The 26529-nt window shown below is 36.7% G+C and overlaps 1 long non-coding RNA gene across 1 annotated transcript in view; it reads right to left on the bottom strand.

Moving 5' to 3' along the window:
* LOC145672820 (uncharacterized) overlaps positions 1 to 11589 on the bottom strand; it is a 120026-nt gene extending 108437 nt beyond the window's left edge. The window contains exon 1 of the long non-coding RNA XR_014128680.1: positions 11361 to 11589. This is a non-coding gene — a long non-coding RNA (uncharacterized LOC145672820). The remainder of the gene's footprint in view (positions 1 to 11360) is intronic.
* Positions 11590 to 26529: the final 14940 nt, after the last annotated feature.

The raw sequence follows: 26529 nt of genomic DNA, 5'->3' as shown, positions 1-26529 counted from the left end.
TCGTAGAATAAATGAAATATTCAATATCTGAAAACGGAGCGGTTTATTTTTTTAAATAGAGGAGAGTCAGGTGAGAGGGGAGCCAGATTGAAGTGTCGAATAGATTCTCCATTTTAGAAGGTTCGAAGTGCACTACTGTTCAAGATACTTGGTTGAAATTAGAGATAACATTAAAATTTCAGCAAAAGAAATACTGGAGCATGCAGAAATACGTAGGAACAAACCTGGAACGTACTAAAGTAGCAGAGAAGAGAAAACAGAAGAAACTGCGTTGGCTACAAAATTCGAACGAAATAACTACATAAAATTTCATTGTCATCTGGCAGAAAACTTCTAAAACTTTTAGAACAAAGAAACGCGACTTTTGAAATAATAATGAAAACAAAACATTCGGCATATGTATAAATGCATCAACGAACTTAAGAAAGGCTATCAACTTCGTGCTTATATATTAAAGAAACCTAAATGAGCAGTTCTCACTGATACAGATAGCATCTTAAATAGATGGAAAGGTTTCTTTAACGATTTGCTTAACACACAGCCAAAAACTAATGCGCGTGAAGAAAGTGAAATGCATGCAGCATAACCGTATGTTCCAGAACCTAACCAGACAGAAATAGAAATCGCTATTTAAAAAAATTAAACACACATCTCCGGGTGTAGACGAAATTCTGGTTGACTTAATTTTAGCTGGAGGAGAAAATTGTAGAGCAAGATAAACAAACTCATTCTCATTATCTGGAACAAAGAGGAATTACCACAAGGGTGAAGAGAATCAATCGTTGTTCCAGTTCAGAAGAAAAGCAACAAAACAGATTTAATACATATCGAAGCATTTCTCTTCTGTCAACATCCAATAAATCCTCTTAAACATTGTATTAGCAAGATTGACTCCATACGCAGATGAAATTATTGGAGATTATCAGAACGGATTTAGGTAAAATCGATCAACTATCGACCAGATATTTACCATTCGACTAATACTTGAAAAGAAATGAGAGAATACAACATCCTGGCACATCAAAAATTATTAACTTCAGACTCTGGTAGGAGGAAAACATTGTACAACATGCTTACAGAATTTGCAATATCGAAAAGGGTAGATTAATTAAGATATGTTTAAATGACGAGATTAATTAAGATATGTAGGACGAGAGGATATTTTCAAACCGATTATAGGGAACGAAAGTCTGCATTAGGAAAGTAATGACAACGGTGTTAGACTCGTGAACTTTGCAACACCCAAAAACCTAATCGTGAAGAGTACAAAATTCCCACATCGCGACGTTCATAAATACACTTGGACATCACCAGATGGAAAAACACATAATCAAATTGATCACGTTTTAGTAGATAGAAGAAGGCAATCTAGCATAATTGATGTCCGGTCGTTTAGAGGGGCTGATTGTGACACTGATCAATACCTGGTAGTAACGATAATACGAGAGAGATTATCGTTGAATAAAGGTAATATTCAATGTCCGAAAACGGATAGATTTAATTTAAAGAAATTAGAAGAGAGACAGGTAAGAGAGGAATACCAGATTGAACTTTTGAATAGATTCTCTGTTTTAGAAGACTTGGAGTGCACTAGTGTTGAGGATACTTGGATTCAAATTAGAGATAGCATTAAAAGTTCAGCAATAGAAAAATTGGGACACGCGGAAATACGTAGGAACAAACCATGGTTCGACCAAGAATGCATTAAACTAGCAGAGAAGAGAAAACAGGCAAAATTACACTGGCTACAAAATCCGAATGAAATAAATACACAAAATTTCGCAGATATCAGGCGGGAAAGTTCCAAAACTTTTAAAACAAAGAAACGCGATTTTCTGAACGCTAAAATTAAGAAACTCGAAGATAATAGTAAAAATAAAAGTATACGGGACATGTATAAAGGGATCAGCGAATTTAAGAAAGGCTATCAACCTCGTGCTTATATATTAAACAAAGCTGACGGAACAGTTCTCACTGATACGGATAGCCTCTTAAATAGATGGAAAGATTTCTTTGACGATTTGCTGAACACGCAGCCAAAAACTAATGTGCGTGGAGAAAAGGAGATACACACCGCAGAACTGTATATTCCAGAATCGAATAGAAGTAGAAACCGCTATAAAGAAATTAAAGAAACACGTCTCCGGGTGTAGATGAAATTCCGACTGAGTTAATTTTAGCTGGAGGCGAAAAATTGTGGAAGAAGATACACAAACTCATTCTCCTTATCTGGAACAAGGAACAATTGCCACAAGAGTGGAAAGAATCAATCATTGTTCCAATTCACAAGAAAGGCGACAAAACTGACTGTAATAATTATCGAGGCATTTCTCTTCTGTCAACATCCTATAAAATCCTTTCAAATATTCTGTTAGCAAGATTGACCCCATACGCAGATGACATTATTGGAGATTATCAATGCGGATTTAGACGAAATCGATCAACTATCGACCAAATATTTACCATTCGCCAAATACTCGAAAAAAAGTGGGAATACAATACCCCGGTACATCAACTATTTATTGATTTTAGAAAGGCGTACGACTCGGTTAGGAGAGAAACGTTATACAACGTTCTTACAAAAATTGGAATACTGAGAAAACTAATTAGATTACTTAAGATATGTTTAAGTGAATCCCAAAGTAAAGTCCGGGTAGGAATATTTTTGTCCATGAGTTTTCACGTCGAAAATGGCCTGAAACAAGGAGTTGCGTTGTCGCCATTATTATTTAACTTTGTGCTAGAATACGCCATAAGGAAAATCAGACATGGCAACCAGGGTCTAGAGTTGAACGGTATTCACCAGGTTATGGCATATGCTGATGATGTAAATTTAATAGGGGATGATAGGAGAACAATAGAAAGAATTGCAGAGATCTTATTAAACGCTTGCAAGGACATGGGTTTAGAAGTAAATGCAGAGAAAACTAAATACATGGAAGTGCGTCGGGACCGTAATACGGCAAATTGTGGATGCGTTAAAATATTAAATAATACTTTTGATAAAGTGGATACTTCAAATATTTAGGATCAATATTAACAGACGAAAATCATATTCACGAAGAAATTAAATGTCGACTAAAAGCAGGGAATTCGTGTTACTATTCGGTTCAAAATCTTTTGTCGTCGCGAATTCTGTCGAAGAATTTGAAGCTTAAAATATATAAAACGATAATCATGCCTGTTGTTCTGTATGGTTGAGAAACATGGTCGCTTACTCTGAGGGAAGAACATAGACTGAAAGTATTTGAGAACAAGATCCTGAGAAGAATATTCGGACCCAAGAAGAACGGGAATGGTGAATGGCGGAAACTTCATAATGAGGAATTACATAATTTATACGGTTTACCCAACATTGTTAGGATCGTCAAGTCTAGGAGGCTTAGGTGGGCAGGTCATGTAGCTAGAATGGAAGAATATAGAAACGCTTTGAAAATCTTGACTGGAAGACCAATCGGAAAACGACAATTAGGAAGACCTAGGCGCAGATGGGAAGACAATATTAAGATGGATCTGGCAAAGATAGGAATACAAAGTAGAAACTGGATGCAATTAGCTAAGGATATAAGTCAGTGGAGATCTTTTGTGAACGCGGCATTGAACCTCCGGATTCCATAGGCCATAGAGTTAGTTAGTTATGTTTAAATGAATCCTAAAGTAAGGTTCGAATAGAGAAATCCTTGTTCACGAGCTTTTACGTTGAGAATGACCTGAAACAAGGAGATGCGTTGTCGTCATTATTATTAAACTTTGTTCTGGAGAACACGGTAAGGAAAATCAAAGACAGCAATCAGGTCCTACAGCTGAATTGTATTTGCCAGGTTATGGCGTATGCTGATGATGTAAATTTAATAGGTAATGATAGAATAATAGAAAGGAATGCAGAAATCTTAATTAACGCTTCCAGGGATATAGGCTTAAAAGTAAATGCAGAGAAAACTAAATAAATGGAAGTTTGTCGAGATCGTAATACTGCATTTTATGGATGCGTTAAAATACCAAATATTTTCTTTCGACAAAGTGAATACTTTCAAATATCTAGGATCATTATCAACAGACCAAAACCATAATCATTAAAAAAATTGATGTCAACTGAAAGCAGGGATTTCGTGATATTATTCAGTTAAAAATCTTTTGTCGTCGCTAATTCTGTTGAGGAATTGTAGCTCAAAATATAAAACGATAATCATGCCTGTTGTGCTGTATGGTTGCGAAACATGGTCACTGACTGAGGGAAAATCGCAGACTGAAAGTATTCTTAAACCAGTCTTGAGAAAACAAGATTTTTAAACCAATATTCCAACTCCAAAAGGAACGGGAATGGAGAAAGGCGGAAACTTCATAAGGAGGAACTGCATAATTTTATACCGTTTACCAAACATTGTTAGCGTCATCAAATCTATGAGGCTCAAATGGTCAGGTTATGTAGCCAGAATGGAAAAAATTAGAAACGCATCCGAAGTTGTAACATGAAATACAAATAGATGGGAGGACAATATTAAAATGGTTCTTGCAGAGATTGAAATATAAAGTAGAAACTGGGTTCAGTTTTCTAGGGATAGAAATCAATGGAGAGCTTTTGTAAACGCGGCAATAAGCCTCCTGCGTCCATAGGCGTGCTATATTAAGTTGTTGATACATTTAGCTTCTTTTTATTTGACAGAAATGTTATTACAGGAATTGAAAAGTTTTTCTGTAGTAAAGTTGATTTCGATTCGAGGTTAGCTATTTACGTTAATACTAACGTAAAACAAATTTGGTGGTAATTTTGATATAAAATGGCACCCATATTTTCTTTCAAAGTCTCTCTCTCTCTCCATATATATCTATATATCTATATATCTATATATATATATATATATATATATATATATATATATATATATATATATATATATATATATATATATATATATATTCCCGTTTGTATGGGCGCCCTTTTAGTAGACTTGTCCACCGCCTTCATTAGTATCCCAGAACGGCCCTGGGTGTATATATATATATATATATATGTGTGTGTGTGTGTGTGTGTGTGTGAGACCGATATTATAGTCGAATACATCGTTTTTGGGGTTGCTTTGGTGAACAGTAACACTTCCGATGCCGTTTACATCCAAATTCATCTCCGCAACTTGGAGGCGGATATATATATATACGATCCAAAATGATCGATACTAGTGTTGAATGCATGGTTTTTGGGGTCCTGAGATGAACAGTGACACTTCCGATGACATTTAAATCCAAATTCAGCAGCGTAACTTGTGGGGGGAGAAGATGTGGGTATATAAAAATGGTCGAAAATTGTCGATATCAGTGTCGAATCCATAATTTTCTGGATGGCTGAGATGAACAGTGACACTTCAGATGCCGTTTAAATCCAAATTCAGCCCCCATTATTACTCCTAAAGGGAGAGGATGACATGTAATAGTAAGTGAAAATGACTGATACTAGTGTCAAACTCATAGTTTTGGGGTCCCTAAGTTCACTGGTGACAGTTTTGATGCTCTTTATACCGAAAATGAAACTATTCTCCCCGTATGAAGAACGGGTATTCTGCTACTCTTTAAGAATAACGAACGGAAGTTTCACATGTTAAATTCTTTAATATATTTGTCGCTGCTCAAATGTACGCACTTATGCGGTGTATGTGTGTATATGTAAAGAAAATCCTTTCTCTTTTTGAGTTCTTCGAAAAGTATACAAATAGTAAAGAGGTATTTTTTATCAGAAAACTAAAAAGTAAAATTAAAACATGTTGCTTTAACTATTTTTTCCTGCTAGCGAAATACGTTGTATGTATAGATGCTGCAGACACGTTACGAACAAATAAGATTAGCATCAGGCGAATAAATAGTTTTTAAATTACATTATCCGGGTTTTGGCAATATTTCCGAACAAAATATTTTTCCTAATGAGTTCAAAATTTACAAAAATTTACACAGCACAAGGAAGATACGTGTATCCATAAAATAGATATTTGATTTTAACATACTGGTATTAATTAAAATGATTCTGGCCCTGTTATTTTAACACTTCCCTGCCATAAAACGGTAACCTTATAAGATTACTTAAGATAATTTAAATGCGTCTATATTATTTAATCTAACTTCGATTATATTTCAGAATTTTATGTAGCCATAACTCCATTCTATCACGGTGCTAACTTTAAAGGAATGGTGTAAATATATTTATTGCCATTAAATTTCCCTATTCTAATACAAGAAACATAACTACTCAATGATCTTAACTGTAAAGCAGTAAATATAAAATAGTGTAGTTTTCATTTTAAAAGCATAATGTGTGAAACATTCGAATATTTCAATTTTTCCCAATCTTTTCGTTTTTTTCAGGTTCGGGAACAACGGTAAAAAACTGTTTTTTTACCCAAAATTTCCTTTTTGTTTTTTTTCTAAACCTTTGCAACACTAGTCGCACATATTGTGAACATTCATCAGACAGGAAGATATGATTCATCACTAAAACTCCTATTCTCCAATCATCAGCAGTCCAATGTTCTTTGCCACGTGAACATTCGAGGCGCTTCTTTGTAATGATTGGAGTAATTTTTGCTTTCTTTCTTGGCCTGAGTGCTTTTATTCCCTTAACACAAAGAACCCTTCGAACATTTTCAGGCGAAATGTCTACACCATACTCAGCCATTTTAATGTTTAAGTCTCTAGAAGTTGCGTTTCTGTTTCTCAGAGCCAATCTTTTTTAGTTTTTTGATACCTCTTAGCAATAGCTTTGGATCTCACCCACTGTTCCAAAGCCTATTTTGCTTTGGAACAAAATATATATTATTTTAAACTCTGTTAAACTAACTTTTGTGACACACAGAGTTTGACCTTGGTTTAGCAGATACACAGTAGTGACCAACAGATTCCCTTTTGTTGTTTGTATATCTCATGTAAATAAACAATCATCATCATTATATATTTTCTCTCTTATTCCATTTTGCAATTGTTAAATAAGATTAACAAAAGTTTGTAAGAACTAATAGCGTTATATTAACAAAGGTTCACCAAGTAGTTTATAAAATAATTTTGTCCTTATTTGTAATGGAATTGCAGGGGTTTATCGCCCATCCTTGTTAGGAAGAAGAAGCATATACAGTTTATTGCATTGCAAATAGCATACCCTTCAGGGAAATTAAATTATATGTCACACTCTATCACTGTACTACCACACCAAACTAGTAATATTCCAAGACAAGAACCATTGTCTTGTTCTACAAATAACACTAGACTAGCAAGTGATAACACAATACGTGTACAGAAACCAATACATAGTCATTCAGGGAGTAGCCAGCAAGTTATTCTAGAGGGCCTTGATTTTTACAAACTAAAAACAAGTCCAAAGTTTCTTTCAAGATTATGAAAGAATTAATAACGCATAGATACATACGTATTTCAGAAGTGCATATTATTATTATTATTATTATTATTATTATTATTATTATTATTATTATTATTATTATTATTATTATTATTAGTAGTAGTAGTAGTAGTAGTAGTAGTAGTAGTAGTAGTAGTAGTAGTTGTAGTAGTAGTAGTATAGTAATAGTAGTAGTAATGGTAGTAGTAGTAGTAGAAGTAGTAGTAGTATATTTCATATATGCTACATTTCTGAGACTTGATGTCTTGAGAGTACGTGAAGTTAAAATCAAAGGTTATGTTACGGACGGCAAATAATGGCTTAACACCAAAAACACATTTCTGGCCGGGACCGGGGGTTAGTCTGTTTTATGTTTACTAAACGTGTTTAATAATTACAGCAAATGAAGGATGTTTATAATAGAATGTGAAAGAATACAGTTTTAAAAGAATTAAACTACGTCAACATGTTAAAATAATTAAAAGAACCTAATTAATTAGCCACTTTGTACTCTCGTTTGCTTAACTGGATGAACCGAGGCCTAAAGGAAAAGAGTTTTCTGCCCAAATCTTATAAGCAGTGGGATATTTTAATATTATAGAAATTGACCTTCCTTCCCCTTAGAAGTTTAATTTTCAAGATACTGAAACATATAGTATTTTATTACTTTTAGTTAAAAGTTCAAATACCGTGTTTCACGCATCTAGCTTAAACAAATCCTTCCTTAATTTATTTACATATTTTCTGAGTAAGTAATGGGGAATTCGAACATAAAAAAAAGTGCTCCCTTTGCTCTTTCCTTTTTATGTGTTCAATTTTCAGTTTTTTTTAACAGGAAAGTTTATATGCCAACTTTCATTTTACTAGCTTCAGAAACTTGCGAGACACACTACCCTTTAAAAAATTATGCCCCACCCTTTTTACGATACTTATTTCCAAAAATTCTTTCTTATGTCCTGCTTTCATAAGAAAATTATATTTTATAATTAAAATTTAACGACTCTACTTGTAGTAGTATGCCCAAAAAATTACTCATCTTTACTCTTTTATATAAGAGTACAGAAGATGAATACAGTGAAACAAATGGATTTCCATGAACAGTTTCCGATTTCTTATAACTATCTGATTCGTACATTTCCCACAAGCTGTGATTTTAAATTTACGCTCTGTCAAGGTCCAGGTTTCAAAGAGGAACTAACTGGAAATATAATAATATTATGTATTTGTGTACATGTGTAATATGTATAAATTTATTGTCTTATTGAAGCTTTCGTAATCTGGAAATAAACTTTTGATTTGCTTTTAATATATAAAAATCATGCTCCCCTAGAAAAATTTGCAGGCTACATCCCTAAATGACTATGTAGTAATTTCTGCAAAAATGGCACAGGACCTAAAATTTAGGTCTAGTGCCTATATTTTTAGGACTTGTGCCGTTTAAGACTTATGAATGTCACCCACTGTATTGCATAATAAATGTTCTTTGCTCAATTTTAAATTTACTGCGTTCTTTATGTATACAGTTGGTATTTAATGTTCACTCGTGAAATGTCTAGTGAGCTTTTGTCCTAATTAAGTTAACTTCGGTGGATTTTTGTCCTACTCTTAATAAAATACGCTCCACACAGTATATATTGCAATTCTGAATGTTTGCTTGGTTTCAGAAGTCTAGTAAAATATGCTTTTTAAACTTTTTTTTATTATTTATTTATTTATTTATTTATTTTTGTTTTAGGAATTTGTCTTGGGATTCTCGTATCTCCATTCGAAAGAAACGAATTTCTTAACTAATTATGTAATTAATTCTTAGAATGAAATAGGTTGTATTATGTAATTCGTGTATAAGTGCAGAACAGATAGTGATAATAATAATCTTAGTAGTACAAAAATAGCTGTTACTGTTGGAATTAGATACGTTCGTAACATTATTGCCAACTAGTTGCTGCATCGTCCCAATTTCGTGTGGTGGTGGCGAATTTCAGAACTAAAGCAAGTGAATGAAAAAGGCACAAGTCCTAAATGGCAGAAGTCATAAAAGGCAGAAGTCCTAAAAGGCACAAGTCCTAAAAATCATATCGCGGCAGAAGTCCTAAACGGCAGAAGTCCTAAAAGGCAGAAGTCCTAAACGGCAGAAGTCCTAAAAGGCAGAAGTCCTAAACGGCAGAAGTCCTAAAAGGCAGAAGTCCTAAAAGGCAGAAGTCCTAAACGACAGAAGTCCTAAAGTGCAGAAGTCCTAAACTGCAGAAGTTCTAAAGTGCAGAAGTCCTAAAGTGCAGAAGTCCTAAAGTGCAGAAGTCCTAAAGTGCTGAAGTCCTAAAATTTAGGTCTAGTGCAAATATTTTTAGGACTTCTGCCTTTTAGGACTTCTGGATGTCACCCCAAATGAAGCCTCAGTGTATTTAGCAATTCAGGCGTGATTTCTCATTCGTTCATACGTAGCAAATATCCAAAAGCTACATTAATAGCTGTTCTTTTTGTAATTGCCCTCTTATAGGTGTGGTATAGTTGTTTTGTGCCCTTTTTGACCATGGCGTACCCATTATACAATTTTGGAAAAATATGTGATTTTAGGGTTAAAATGACGTCTAATTTTTTTTATATATAATTGTGCTCGTAGACCATCATAGATCAAAAGGGGCTCAAGATATTGAATCGAATTTTTTTAAGGGGGAGAAATAGTGGGGGAGCTGTTAACGTTTTCAGACGAAGTCCTTATATACACCTACACATACATCCACGTTTGAACAAAATCGATCGACCCATTTTTGAGAAATATATTAATCCCACTTTCTCGATTTTGGGCCATTCCTCACGAACCAATGAGAGTTGAGGTTTGAAACGTGAGGGATTAATGTATCTTGAGAGTACCTACATACCACCCAGTTGCCATCCCAAGATTCGTCTGGGGACATTTTACTATACTGCCGTGCTAAGCGAAAAGGCCTTAATTCCATTTCACATACTTTCGAGAAAATAAGCAAAACGCGTCTTGGCTTAAGCTGTATGTCCAAATTTGTTGTATTTCAGTAAAACTTTATTCAACATATTTTAAGGATCTAACATTTGTGTGGTTATACAGTTAAATATTTTTGCTTATGAATGCCACTTAAGGTCTTTTTGCTTACTTTCAGTTACAGTTTTGAACATAAGGTAAACACTGATGACGTCATTACCCCCTACCTATTGGTCAAACCACGTCAATTTCACTTTAGATAGATGGAGAATTATACTACAAACATTCCCATGCCAATATCTCGATTTTCAAAAAATGTGGAGTTAAGGACTTTTCACTTAGGACGGCAGTATACTTATGTACCCACGCCCTTTGTCCAAACGACAAGTAGCGTGTAATGGAAGTACTACAGAGTTTCATTAATCCGTTTAGAGTTGCTGATAAAGACAATTTGTACATAATTTCATCTTATGCTCCTCTTCCTTCAGATATTATATGCGATATTCTGACTGCTGAAGAAGCAGGGAAACGGTAGAAAAAGATATTTCTACAGGAAAGGCTTCAAGTTGAAGAAGGTGAGGTTAAACCCAAGAAAAGCTTTTTTGACAGACTGCCACGACTTAATCTAAAATCCATGTCCAGGGATCAAGTTGAAAGCATCCGAAGGTATACTTATAAATACCAAGAACAGGGTGATGTTGTTTTCAAAATACGTGTTAAATTTCAGCTTGAAGAACAACGTGTGGGCATTGATGAGCTCATGACATATTGTATAACACCTGTTCCTCACAGTCTGGGCGCAATTGAAGAATTCATGGCGAAAAGAAACAAGAGCAAAATAGTGCAATACCTTACTAGAGATGTCTTACATGCTGCATATCCTCCTTTTACTGAGAAACCCATTTTGTAGAAGATGGCAATGCCCCGTTTCATGCAATGATGTATCTGTCACAATCTTTTGGGGAAATTTGTCTCGAAGTCCTGGACTCCCACGGCCATAAAGCACATGTATTATTTTTAACTGATACTTACGTGGATAGTTCTATAAAACACCTCAAGAACGTCTGCTCCGTAAATGTAGTGAAATCTATTAATCCAGTGACCTAAAACCAGAGAACTCCCAAATTTCCACTTTCCCTGCAAAACGATGAAAATAAGAAGCAATTAGAGGACTTAATGCATCGTGTATGGAAGAGTGACTCAGCAAGAACACGTAGAAAAATTATGCTTGTTGAAGGAAAGGTTTTCTTTTTGACATCACATGGAAAATCAATAAAGGAGAAAAGGATCGAATCCCTTCATTGTACACAAGAAGAAACAGATAATAGAGTAATATTGTTCCTCATGTACAGGAACAGAAATAATTTAAGAATGCAGTGGTTCAAAGTTCCGATAGTGACATATTTTTGATTTTAATTTACTATGCACAAATGTTAGATCGCTTGCTAGTTTATTTGGATACTGGAAACGGACAAAACAGACGATTTTTAAATATTTTTGATATTGTAAGCAAATTTGACCAAGGTTCTTGTAATAATTTTTTGGGATTGCATTGCTTCACTGGTGAAGATTGCAACTGCGCTTTTAAGAGGAAAGGTAAAGTGATACCTTTGAAGAAAATGGAGAAGAACAAAACATTTCAAGACACTTTTGCTGCTTTAGAAAACCAATCAGATGTTTTTGAAGCATTACCAATTAAATGAATTTACTTCCTTGATGTATAGACACTTTTGCTTGAAATACGTTGAAGTTCGGATGTTTATGTTAAAGAAAATAGTTGGTGAAGGTAAACTGATAACATGTTGTTCTAAAATGGACCTCTCCAAGTTGCCACCATGCAAACTTTGGCTATTTCCACACATCAACCGTATAAATTATAGATGTGGTATATGGAAGCAACCACATATACCAAATCCAGACATTCCAGGCTCAATTCTACATGGTTGGCAAATTTATAATAAGTTTTTAAAATCAGTGTGGTCTGGGGACCCCGTTTCGCCTGAAACTATAGTGGACATTTCGGCTACAGATGGCAGTACTCATACTTCAGTTGATGGTGGTGAAAAAAATGATAATATTGGTTTCCTGTCAGTAGGCAGTTATCAGATATTTCAGAAGATTCAGAAGATGAGTGCGAAGTTTGATAGGCCGTATTGCGATCTTATGTCTTAAACATGTATCATTACACAAAGACCAAAACCAGTGAAACCTTACAAATATGTGTAAACTAATGTCTATAAATTCTTATTCGTAAAATTACAATACAACGTGCCATAAAAATAATTCTAAAGTGCTTTTTACACAATACTCAATATTTTGGAAATGTTTAAAACATGTTCATTTAACTACTGTACTTGATATGGCAGAGTCATTTATTTTTGTCATTATTTAATCGAATCATTATATTAGTTATGTATCATTTACCATGTATCAATCCATGTTTCCTTCCTGTAAATGTATTATATACTGTAATTCAAACACACGGACTTACATATCCAACTTGACGACTATATATTAGTTTCAGTAGTAGTTAGAAATCTTCAATAGCTCCGTTCCAATTAACAAATTCTGGTCCACAATAAAAGAATCTAATTAATCAATGTAAAGGTAGGGAAAGTATAGAGTATATTAAATATCTTAATACCTACGTAATGCATCATTTACATATCTGAAAAATTTGTAATAATTTGTATGTTACGAAACTGATCTCAATCATATGGTTGGAACACTTTTAACTCGAGAAAGTCCATGCTAATTTTACCCGTAGAAGACCCAAAGGGTGCCTCTGAGACTCCCTGCTGCATATACAAGCTACCTGAACCCACAGCGACCATTTGTACTTTCTATCATTAATAGGAAAGGCTAGTCACTACTTTGCTATGAAATCATTTGTCAAAAATAAACAGTATCAAATAATTAGAAAAGTACATATTTCAATAGGAGCCTCAGAGGCACCCCTTGGGCCATTACGTTAGTATAAAAAGTAACCTAATTTTTTCTGAGGTAAAGTAAAACAAAATGCTTAGGAAACGCAATCAGAGGGTGTATTTCAAACAGATAGAAGAATTCTAGAGCGCAGGACACAGCACGAAATACCTATTAAGAACAATGACATTAAAACTTGACCAGGGTACTTCCGAGGCACCCCTTGAGCTGTCTCGAGTTAAGGTAAAAAATGAAATGAAATCTTTAAGTTTAAAGTCCCACGGTTATGCCGGATAGGCTAAAGGAGACGGCGATAATGAGAGATGAGTGAAAATGGTGGAATGAAGAAAGTTGGAGGAAACTGGAAAACCCCGAGAAAACCCACGAGCGCGGTGTTTGTCCACCACAAAGTCTACACGGCGCGTGCTGGAATCGAACCAGGGACCCTAAGCACCGGAGGTGAACCCTCTATTTTCACTTTTACATCATGTATTGAAAGCTTTTCGACCTCTGCCAAGGGAGAAAATTTCTAAAATCACCACTGTTAATAATAATTCACTATTTAATAAATAATATATGAAGCATTGGTTCTGAGAATATCTTAATTAAATAAGACTGCTTGAATAGAAGTGGTGTGATAGTCCCTCTATGGATAATCTTCTTAATTTATTTACTTATCGAAATACCCCTTCTTTGCACGAAAAGAATAGATATATGTAAAATATTTGAGTCCTCTACCCTAGGATATGCATTTAAATGAAACTGTAATGATAAAAATAGAGAAGATTCTCTATTTTTGGCATAAATTTTGAAACATCCCACTCCACAGAATAGACCCTTTAATCAAACTGACATGATTAAAAACTCACCTTGAAGTAGGTACTAACTTTATTCCAAAAGTAGTTTCAAACAAACCAGCCGTCTCCCCAACCTCAGAAATTGTGAATTCAACATTAATCTCGGTTTTTACATATTTATTCATTCCTTCTCGAACGGACTGAACTTCGACTTTGATGGCATTGGGAGCGTAATTATTCATTTCAAAGATCCGGAAAGTTATGGATTATTCACTAATATGGGTCGCTTCAGATTATTACTACATGTCATCCCTCCGCGTGTTTCACACCAACCGTATTTTTTCATACTGTAACTCACATGTTTATCAAGTTTGTTTCAAAGTACTTATGCATTTCAGACTTATATAAGAATATACATTCATACACCTAAATCCAAATATAAATGGACGAGCAATACCTTCGGCACTGCCATTTAAATTCCCAATCCAGCTGACATGCCCGGTATTGCCCCTAACTTGGGTTTAGGGCCGCGGTGGCTTAGTGATAGAGCGTTCTTCTCTGTTTTTTTGGATTCCTGGTTCGATCCCAGCTTACACCAAGTGAACTTTGTGGTGGGCAAACACCATGAGTATGGGTTCCTTTGGAGTTCTTCACTTTCTTCATTCGACCATTTCATGCATTTCTCATCACCATTGTCTCGTTTAGCCTAATCGGCATAACCGTCGGACGTAAAATTCAAAGATTTCATTTCATTTTTTCCTAACTTGGGTTTAAATATCTTCGGGACTGCCACCTAGCAGCTCTGCGAGCTCGGAAACTATGGATTTAAAACTAATCTGGGTCATTTGAGACATATTATTTTTCACTTCTTCTCAACCCCTTTGCCGATGGTGGCTCAACTTCTATTTTAACACTATTCGCAGTGTGACTATTCATCTCAGCGAATCCGAGAACTATGGGTTCGATACTAATATCGATCATTTTCGTCTATTTCCACATGTCATCTCATTTCCACCTTCCTAGGAGTGCTAATATGGGCTGAACGTGGACTTAAATTGCAACTGGAGTGTCACTATTCGTCTCAGCGACCACGAAAACTATAGGTTCGTTACTACTATAAATCACTTTTTAAAATAATTTTTACACGTTCACCACTTCCCACGCACTTCTAGAAATGCTAAGAGTCGCACTCCCACTGTAGGCTAAAGTTGGACTTAAAGGCATTGGAACTATCACCAATCAACTTAGGGACCCCGAAAACTTTGGATTCGACACTAATATCGGTCGTTTTAGATTTTTATTTTACATTTCACCATTTCCCGTCCAGGGGTACAGAGGCTTAACTTCGACTTAAGCGGCAGCTGGAGTGTCACTATTCACCCCAGCGACCCTGAAAACAATGGATTCGACACTAGTATCGGTCCTTTTCGATCATTTTATATCATCATCTCTCATCCCCCGTAGGTGTTCTACGGATCTTACTCCTACCGGGGGCTGAAGTGTTACTTAAAAGTCATCAAAATTTGCCTCAATAAACGTAGGGATTCCAAACAGTATGGATTCGAAATTAATATTTAAGTAATAATAATAATAATAATAATAATAATAATAATAATAATAATAATAATAATAATAATAATAATAATAACAATTGAATTTACAAGTAGGGTCCCGTCTCTTTATCTTGCATGGTAGGCCCGAAATTCTACTACACTAACGGTGCCCCTAAGCCTATGGTCACAGTGGATCCGACTTTCACCGATTTTTTTCAGTCTGACATACTCTGACAACATCGGTGAAATAAACAAATGCATTGAGATAAGTGTACGTGGTCAGACTGGGGCCGACGTGGCCTGGCGACTACGGCTGACTTATACCGACCACCGATCGGAAACAAGTTATTTTGTTTTTGTCGTCAGACTACGCCAGACTAGCGGCTGGTTCACAACTCATAGCAAGTATTGAGACTGCCATTTACATGTTACAGCAAGCCGTTCTTCTGCTGATATACATTTTCGAAAATTATTTTGCTTCTCCATGCGTCCTCGGTTCTTCTGTAAGATGTGCCAAAATATATCCTGTTCCATTCTGAAGTACTGAAAAAACTTCTGTGGCTGCTCCACCAACTTGGAAATAGCATGTGTAACTCACCATATTTCTCTCTTTCTTGGAAAATAGTATTTACATATTCGCTCCTATCTTCCTCTAAATGTAATACTTTTAACACAGGATTTTGTAATAGCAGCAATTCCCCGTCCATACTGTGTCCCACAAGAAGCCAGAATGACGACGGATCGGTTGCAGTGTGACCAAGCAGTCGGCAGACACGGTCGACCGACCAGTCAGTCGTAATCGCCAGAGTGAAAAATCGGATTCACTGTGACCGTAGGCTTAGTCTGTGTTTGTCTCTCTCTCCGTTTCCTGTGGGTGTTTGTTGTTAGGCGTGTATATTAAACCTTTACATTATGTAACCTATTTTTTTACGAGTTTGTTTTAAAAGGAAAGAAACTGCTTTCCTCTCAAATCTATTTCTTACCATTCATCTTGTTTCAAATGCGTAAGTAAGATCATTTTGTAACTTTTTGTGTCATCCATTTCCTTCATAATAATAAACCGTCATTCTTAACAATTTATTTTCTTCTCTTATTTGGAGTTTGCCACACTGATATATTTGTAAGAAAATTGAGGTTTGCTTCAACGCCTTTCAAATTTTCAACCAACCAAACGACCGAACTTTTTGGGTTGCCTACTATTGGAGGAAAAGGAGAATTGTAGGTGGTAATGCATTTTTGGAGTTGTGTATACATAGGCATAGAAACATTGTACATCGAGTATTATTTGTTTGTAATGCATTTGCGCAATAAGGTTTCTTACACCACGTACACAAATCACAGGAACCGCTCTACAAATAGCACCGTTATCACATTAGTCATATAGAAAAAGTACTTCGCAGTTGTCTGAAATTTTGCTTGTCTCTCTGTTGTGTAACCAATATCATGCCAAGCGCATTTAAGTATGCATATCTCGATATCGTGGCGAGGAGAATTGATTATGCGTCAATAATTGTAGTTTTATTATAGTTTCTACCAAATGCAAGTTGTCGGATCGTTGTAAGATCACAGCGTCAAAAGGGCGTCGCACAAAGATCCTTCGCAAACAAAAAAATGTACACTCATGTCCAAAATTATTGTCGCATATGTATAAATATATTGTTGTAGGAATATAATTTGATAATGAATACGCCCAGTATTTCTTATAATGTTAGTATGTGTATAATTGGCAAAGACATGTATATGGTAAATTTCATGTCAAAAGAACAGTAAATAAGAACAATAAAAAGAAAATAAAACTTTCTTGTCCATTTAGCAATATTTTATTTTACTCGTTATAATTTTCGTATTTATAATTCTTTTCCTATGAAATTTACCACAAATATAGATTTTCCGATTACACACATAGTATCAGTATTAAAAGTACCCTGCAAAATTATTATCAAATTATATTGTTACAAGAAGACACTTTTCAAATAGGTGGCTGCATTCCTTTATATTCAAAAATGATATCAGTATCAGATGCAATATCAAGGTCAGTGAACTCATCCACACCGTCCTTCCGTACATAATACAGGTCTCCGGTTCTCTTCCTCAGTCTTCATATCCAAGAGCTAATGTTGAAACTTGTTTAGTCTGAAATGTAGTTCTCTTCTTCCATCCAGTCGTACATCACATTTTGTAGAACACTCGCTACATATCTTTTCTGGGGTGTAATTAGTGTATCCGGCACATATACATCCTCTGTCCACATAGTTCGAAGAATGACGTCATTGTCTTCATGGTCTTAAGAGTTCGCCACCTGTACCGGACAGATCAAGACATGTCGGAACAAGTTCCCCACCGACGGAGCTGCGAGTTTGCTTATCGCGTGTAAGCAGCACGTTGTAGACGGCAGGTGTAGTGCGGACGATTAAAACATAAAATGAATACCAAAATGGAGCAGCAAGCAAATATGCTCTTCTGTGTCAAATTTTGAAGATCAGCGAAAGAGTCCCATGAAATTCCGGCAACAATTTACGAAGAACGTGCTGTCACCTCAAAATGTGTTTATGAGTTGGCTAAATGTTTCTGAGAAGCACGAAACGCCGTGGAAAGAGTACTCCAAACTGGTCAATTGGCAATTGCACGCACACCGGCCAACGTACAACGTAAGGATCTTTTGGCCAAGGACTGCCGTGTGACGGTGCGAGTGATAGCGGAGGAAGTAGGAATTTGTCGTGAGAAGGCCCACCTAACAGTGAGTCAGGCTTTGGATAAGTCAGGCTGTTTGCTCCCGACTCGTGCTTCACACTTTGAAGACGGAACAAATCCAACTTTGGCTTCACGCCTTTGGAGACCTCATCTACATGGCAGGTCAAGACGCAAATTTCCTAAAAACTGTATAACGAAAAACAGGCGACGAGACCTGGTGCTAGAGGGGACAGAAAAGGTAAGCGTAAACTTCTAGAATGGCGGATTCCCAAGGTCGTCGAAAAGCTAGAAGGTGCGAAGTGACAAATTCTGCATCAAGATAATGCTCCTGGCTCGACTCTAAAGGTATCATCCAAAAAGATTTCTTCTCTGAGGGCAGCACGTTAAATGCCGCTACGTATGTGGAAATACTGAAACGTCTGCTGCAACAACTGAAGATGGTAGGCCCCCAGTACGCTAAGTAAGGCGACTAGACCCTGCTCTACAATAACGACCGGCCACACATTGTGTTTCTGGTGCAGCAGTTCTTGGCCACCAGGGGAGTTGTGCCACTCAATCATCCACCATACTCCTCAGACTTTTCTCTCCCGGACTTTTTGCTGTTTTCCAAATTTTATCAAACCTAAAGGTCCAGAGGTTCTTGGACATGTCGGACATCCAACGTAATGTTACCACCCAGTTGAAAACCATCCCTAAAGATGAGTACCGTAGGAGTTTCCAGGACTTATATAGCCATTCCCAGAAGTACATTGCCATCAACAGGGTCACCTTGAACGACAATAACTACTGTTTCAGGTAAGAATACAATCCATTCCAAATATAGGCACACTCACCGAACTTTCTGCACAGAGGTTGTATTACGTTAAATGCTAGATTCAATAACACAATAATATTTGAAGGATTAATTGTAACTACCTTCTTGTCTCTGCAGCTCTTCCTGTGATTACTATATTGCTTCTGAGCCATATAAATATTCCCGGTACATCATTGTGTGTGATCCCATTTTATTGTTTTTGCACGCAATGAGTGGGAGAATACATTTCCGCATACTTGTCATGTTCATTATCGCACGCACCAAGTGCCACTGATCATATGTGTACGTGTATGAAATATCACCTCGTTACATCAGAAATATTCAATAAAACGTTGAGCACGATTGTAAAGAATCTTGAGCTTTTCTCTGTGGCTTGCAGTTCACACATAATGATATTCCGCATCGCTACTTGCATTATCTGCAGTTATCAGCAGGACACATGCAACACATGCATTATCAACACTACAGGGCGCATATTACGTAAAAGTACTTCAGATCATATGGAGAGGGAAAAAAACATTAAACATTTGCTGTACTGACATTATTTCCATGCTTGTACATTCTTCTTTGAAAGGAAATACATTCAAACGATATGTTCGCTTTGCTTAGATGCATTATCTATCTACATCGTGGAGGGGATCACGATGGATCACTGGTAGAACGTTTACCTCTGGTTCGTGGGGTTCCTGGTTCGATCCTCTTCAAGTAAGATTGTGGTGGACATAATCGTGTCCGTGGGTTTCCTCACACTTTCTCATTGCACTAATTATTCCATCATCATTCACTTGCCAAGGGTGAATATCGTCTGTCTCACCCTAAAGAGCATAATCATGGGATGTTAAACTGAAATATTTCATTTTATATCGTGAACTCTGACTTTCAACGTTACCACAATTCGGAGGTTCGTGGTCCAGTGAACCGTTTTACCATAGAAGAGAAACGTATGTACATAATTTATATCTATTATTTGTGTTTTAAATTACTTCCACAGTGCATATACTTCTGTTCTGGCATCACAAACTTCCTGCTTTCACATATCTCGATGTTCCGAGGTCCCTCGGCCCCTTATCTGCTTTTCCGAAATAACTACTACACACATCTTCCTTTCTTTTAAGTGCATTATGTGTCCACTTCTGACTTCCTTCCCTTATCTTCGTCCGTTGGTAAGGTGTAGTTGGCATAATTTATCACTGGGCTTTTGCCACCCAGTCATGCATGTACTTAACATATATTGTCTCTCAATGCAGCTTCATTACAATCTTGCATGTACTTCAGAACTACCTTCATTATTAACTTTGTCATTTAATGGTAATAAGTTTAGGAGAGCCTCTGCCCAATTAATTTTTTTTTCTTAAAGAAAATTCAAAACACTTGTTTTCTTATTTTATGTCTAGTATCTCTGTGTGAAATTTCATTCGCTGAGATTATCTGTTTAAGAGCACTTGGCGTCAATTTTCAAACCTTTGGGCGGGAGCATTTACCCCCTTCCCCCCCAGGAACCAGTTTTCCGCAGAAAGTAAAAACCACATATTCGTTTATTTCATGTGTAGTATCTCCAAAATTTGATCGAAATCTGTTTGGATCACTAACTGATGTTCCTTGTAAGATTGATTCTATAAGATTAAAAGACATTTAATTTGATATTGAGAACACAAAGCTCTTATACGGAGTCGACTGTGTTATCAATTCCTGTAACCGAATACGTATTATGAAACCCTATTGTAATATTTACCTTCGTTTGAATCCTCCGGTGTCGAGTATTCTCGTACGTGGAAAGAATGCTACGTCTCTCTCAAGTTATAAGCACATTTTTGTCGTATACAACTTGTCTATTCAGAAAAGCATCCCAATAAGGGTTAGCGTTTTCTAAATGTTTGTTCAGATCTCGAGTCATGCAGGCAGGATCAATAGACAAACGAAGAGTCTGAAGTTATTTCCCCCTTTCCCCGTCTTTTCTTTTTTAAATCCAAATTTCAAACTCAACTAAATGCTGCTAAATGCTTCAAAATTACTCGCTCTCTTATTACTAACTTTACACGTACAAATGCAAGTTCAGTTTCTAACGTCACAACTATAGAAAATAAATCCAGGTGTTATTACAATTTGCTTTCTTTCTTTGTTGAAAAATGAGTTGTGTACTTCTTAGATTTTCGGTCTGATTTTAAGAATTAATGGCAATATGTTTGAAATATGTGTTGAGAAAAGAAAAGAAACGAGACACATAACACAAGCAATAATATACAAGAATAAGATTTCTGTTCTTCATAGTTATGGCCAATAAAAAATAGAAGATATATTTCTCACAAGGAAAATTTCGTCACTACACGGAAACAGTATAATTTTTCGCATCAAATAGTTGATCCGCTTTAGATGTGCATCGGAGAATGAGTATAAGTATAGCAACTCTAAGATATGTATTGTCCCCATGTGCAAGACGTAGTCGGACTGACCGCTAACTCCGGCGTCCTGCATCGAAAATTTGGCAGGCCGGTGGCGGCTTATCGTGGTGGTACCATTACGAAATTACATGAATGCCGCAATTTTACCGCCATAGAGGTAATAAGGCGACATCCGCCGTTTTTCCTCGTCTGAACCGCTAGTGCCGCCATTAAACCGTTACATGGCCACTTCGTAACCACCAGTACCGGCATCAACCCGGCATATGGGCTCTTGTCTGCCCCTTTAATCCTTTTAGAGTTTTCTTAATTTTGGTGCTAATATTCAGCACTTTTCCCGTAAATTTTTGTCATATATTTGAAGTGCCGTCTCTTCGCTATCAGATAATATAATTTTTAAACGAGTTACATAATTACAATAGCTTCTATAAGATATAATAAGAACATATCTGTTTTGTTTACAGGTACACTATGGTCATGTACCATTGAACAGGCCCTCTTGTACCTTTGAACAGAGTGATAACTACAATGTTTCTGCGGCAATAATATAAAAGGAAGCCACAAATATTAACAGTTATAAATTACAATGAAAGGTTTAGCTATAAAAAGTTCCACATAATTAAAATTTTGTTAATTTTAATTCAAAATGGAAGAGAAGTTCTAACGAAACCTTGTGAACAATAAACTTGAACATGTACAACTCTTAACATAACCTTGCATCATGAAAAGAAAGAAAAAAAATACCGAACCACTTTGGATATACTTAAGGCGGCATTTAGATTTGATGATAAATCATCAGGGGTAGAGATTTTTTTATCATATGCAAGAGAGATATTTTCTATTTACACACGGCGATATCGCTCGGAGATATCTTTCGCAGAGGTTAATAGAATCTTACATCTTTCGGAGGATATGTGAACTATTTCAGAAAAAACAGGGCCAAGATGTTTGGTTGTGGTGTGTGTGTGTGTTTTTTTTTCTACCTGTCACTCGTGAAAGGACAATTCCTGTTTCTTCGTCATTTGTGTTCCCGCCGTAGTAAAATAAAGAGTTTGAAATGGAAAAGAACGATTATGCGGCTTTTGCAATTATCAGGTCCCTGGCAATGATAAAATTGTATTTATGTTTAAAAAAGAAAAGAAATATAGAACGGTGTTACCTATTTAGCCACTATATTAAAAGATAAAATATACGTTCTTGCCCTAAATATTTAAACTAGTGCTGTTGAATTTTTGTGACATTTGCGGTTTTCGGTTTTTGAGAAAACCGGTTTTCTGAAAACCGAAAACCGCAAATGCGGTTTTCAAAACCGAAACCGCAAAAGCGGTTTTCAAAACCGAAACCGCAAAAGCGGTTTTCAAAACCGAAACCGCAAAAGCGGTTTTCAAAACCGAAACCGCAAATGCGGTTTTCAAAACCGAAACCGCAAAAGCGGTTTTCAAAACCGAAACCGCAAATGCGTTTTTCAAAACCGAAACTAATGTTTTTAATTACACCTTTTAACAATTGTGAAATAATCTATCGATCGAGACAATTGTATTGATTTATGTTTGTGTTTCAACCTTTTTTTATTTGCTCCCGTTTCCTCCCACTTTCTTACGGTTTAGAACTCCGTAAGTACTGATGTGAACTTGTGTGTTACAAATACTGACCTGGGATCATTTGCACTTTTTTTTTTTTTTTTAGTTACATCTTTGATGACACTTCCAAGGTACTTTTCGGTTGCAGGGAAGCAAACTGGACCCCACCTGATTTTTATATATTTTGTAAAGTAGAGCACGAGGAACACGAATCTTAAGGAATTTTGACATTCCGACTTCCCGAACTCGAGATACTAGAACTTATACAGTAGTTTTACATAGTATGTATAAAATTAACGAAGAAAGTTCTGTCGCTTTTTGACCTATCACCTTAGAACATCGATATGTCACCTAAGACCAGGGGTGTAGCCAGCAGGTTTCTGTAGGAGGGGCCCGTCGTTTTTGAAGGGGGGGCAGCTACAATCTAAAAAAAATGTGTTACAGCTAGTGTTTTTGAAGCCTGAAAAAAACTGGAAAATTTTGGTTTCCTTCCGGAAAACTAAAAACACTGTTTTAGCTTATTATTATTATCATTATTATTATTATTATTATTATTATTATTATTATTATTATTATTATTAATAATAATAATAATAATAATAATAATAATAATAATAATAATAATAGTAATTTCATAAATTATATTACAGATAGTTTGTATTATGTTTAACCAAGAACTACTGCCCCCGACCAAACATTATACCTTTGTGCATAACTATTTCAATACACAGAACCGATCTATATAGGTAAACAAGAAAGTTCTATCGCTTTCTCACTCACCACCTCCGGACATTCATATGTCACCTAACACGTATCTGGAAGATCAAGAATAGATCGACAACCTTCTGCAAACGTTCTGGAAGGCCATTTATTCCATCGCGGTAGAGGTTGGTGTTCCGTGAAGTGAAGAAGTTATCAAGTGCATTTTGCACCTCTACTTGGGATTTGAGCTGGCATCCTTTAAAGTGATTGTCCAACGAAGGGAACAGATGATAATCGGACGGTGCAATGTCCAGGGAGTATGGCGGATGCAATAGTGTTTCCTATCCAAGGCGTAAAATGGTGTCCCGGGTCATCCTAGCCACGAGGGGCTTAGCGTTGTCCTGTAACATAAGGACCCCTTTGGGAGTTTTGAGTTTCTCTTGAACACGGCTCAACTGCTGACAGTACACAGTTGGATTGATGCGATGACCAGCTGGTAGCAGTTCCCGATGCACGATGCCACGAGCAGTTCATCAACACACAGGAGGACTTTCTTCTGGTGTAGTACTGGTTTCGGCTGTCTTGGAACCGTTCATGGGATGCTAACCAATTATGACGGCGCCGTGGAATTTTGTACAGGACCCATTTCTCATCACATGACAACACCTTGTCCAGAAATGGCTCCTTCCTCAGACGAGACAGCAAAGAAACACAGGTGTCTGCTTGCGTTGCCTTTTGACCCGGAATCAAGTTATGTGGGACCCATCGACCCAACTTCTAGTGTTTCCTCACAAGGGAACCTTCCGAAAATGATAGTTGCAGTGAAAGATATGGCCTATGCCAATTGAAAGAGCTGTAACAGAGATGAGCATTCCCCAAAAATTAGCTGCCCATAGCAATAGGTTCAAGAAATATAAGGGGTGGAAGTTCGGGAAACAGCAAGGTTGGACAAGGGGGAAAAGTGCAAATTCCGCAAAAAAGGGGGGCACGACAAAATACAATGCTGACAAGTGATGTATAGAAAGAGACTTGCCACAATAGGGAACAAATGGAGGCCACCAGTGGGGTTAACAGTGTTGGCAACTGCAATAAAAAGTACATGTTTTGCAAAGAGCACTATATGAAGTGAGTGCAATATTCAGTGTCATGTAGAACATAAGATATGACGTGTATAATCAGTGGTACAATCTAACAAAAGAGAATAGAAAAGACAGAAGTACGAAAAATACAGAAAAGACGTAGTTGGCCATAATACTCCACATTTGATCACTAGCTTTGCATATTAGAATGAACTAAACAAGAAAGCACCAACTATGCAGGAAACCGACGTACCTAGAGTCGAAAAGAAAAACGAGTTCCAAAGTTGGCAGCACTGGCCACGAAAATCCAGACAATTCTAATATAGTTAGGCCACTCGCTTCACAAAAAGAAAATTCCGGCAACAGGCATCACTCGGAATGCATCAATGCTAGAGTGATTGAGGCAATGCCAAGTCGGGGAACATGAAATGGTTGGGTTGAGCCAACAACCTATAATAGAGGTAAACATTATGTCATGGTTGGGTCGTATGTGGGAATATACAGGGTGTCCCACCAAACTTTGTGACCTGAAATATTTGAGAAACGAACAAAAATGTAACGGATCCAGTTGTGCAGGAATGTACCAATGTCAGGGGGTGATAAAAGTCTGTGAGAAGCAAGTGCCTCCAGGATCCCCATCATAGGGCCCCAGGAGCTAACTTCAAACTTTCAAATGGCAACAGGAACCGAGTGGTACCTCTCTCGATAGATCATGGAATGTGCAACAACACATATAGGAAACATTTGCTATATGAAGCATGTTTTTCAAAATGGCCGCCACAAATATATGTTGTGTCTTAATATGGCATCAAACATTGTGATCTCAAATTGCTGCGAAGCGAAAAGAGATGTTGCAAATCCAATTGCACAGGAATGTACTCATGTCGAGGGCCAAGAAAACTTTGTAAGAAGCAAGTCCCCAGGGTCCCCATCATAAGGCTCGAGGGGTCAACCGCAACATTACAAATGGGAACAGGGGGCGGGTGATATTTCTCTGAATAGATACAACACCGCCTATAAGAAACATTTGCCATATGAAGCACGGGTTTTAAAATGGCCGCCAAAATGCACGTTGTTCTTGTCACTGAGCAGATATTTTTGGCGGCCATTTTGAAATCCCATATAGTAAATATTTCTGATATGCGTTGTTGCATATTCCATGATTTATCGAAAGAAATCGATGGTGCTATTTGAAATGTTGAAGTTGGCCCCTGGAACCCTATGGTGGGGGACTTGGGGCACTTGCGTCTGACAGAAGTTTCTCGCCCGCTGATATGGGTACATTCCTGCACAACTGGATGTGTCACATTTTTTTCGCTTTGAAACTATTTCAGTCGCAGAGTTATGTGGGACACTCTGGATACATCATATAGGCGGTGATAGTACTGCAGACAGCAACACACAGCAGTAGCGTCTCCTGACGTGGATGTTAGGGCGTTGGCAAGAAAGGAAAAATATATTAACCCTCACAACCATAGGCGATACTAGAGGGGAACCCCCTCTTCCCAGGAGCAAAGATGGGCCCACCCACATTGTTTTACTGATCAAAAATATTGTGATAAATTTACCTCAATTTACGTATAACTATTTTAGTGGCATTCGCATTCAGCATACGAGTATTTAATAGTGACTATACTTTGCCCGCCCATCGATTTCCTGAATAT

The sequence above is a fragment of the Thermobia domestica genome, chromosome 16 (genome assembly GCF_964235325.1).
Source record: "Thermobia domestica chromosome 16, izTheDome1.hap1.1, whole genome shotgun sequence".
In the NCBI taxonomy this organism is placed as follows: Eukaryota; Metazoa; Arthropoda; class Insecta; order Zygentoma; family Lepismatidae; genus Thermobia; species Thermobia domestica.
The sequence above is the reverse complement of the archived record's forward strand: the minus strand, read 5'-3'. Positions and strand labels throughout refer to the sequence as shown.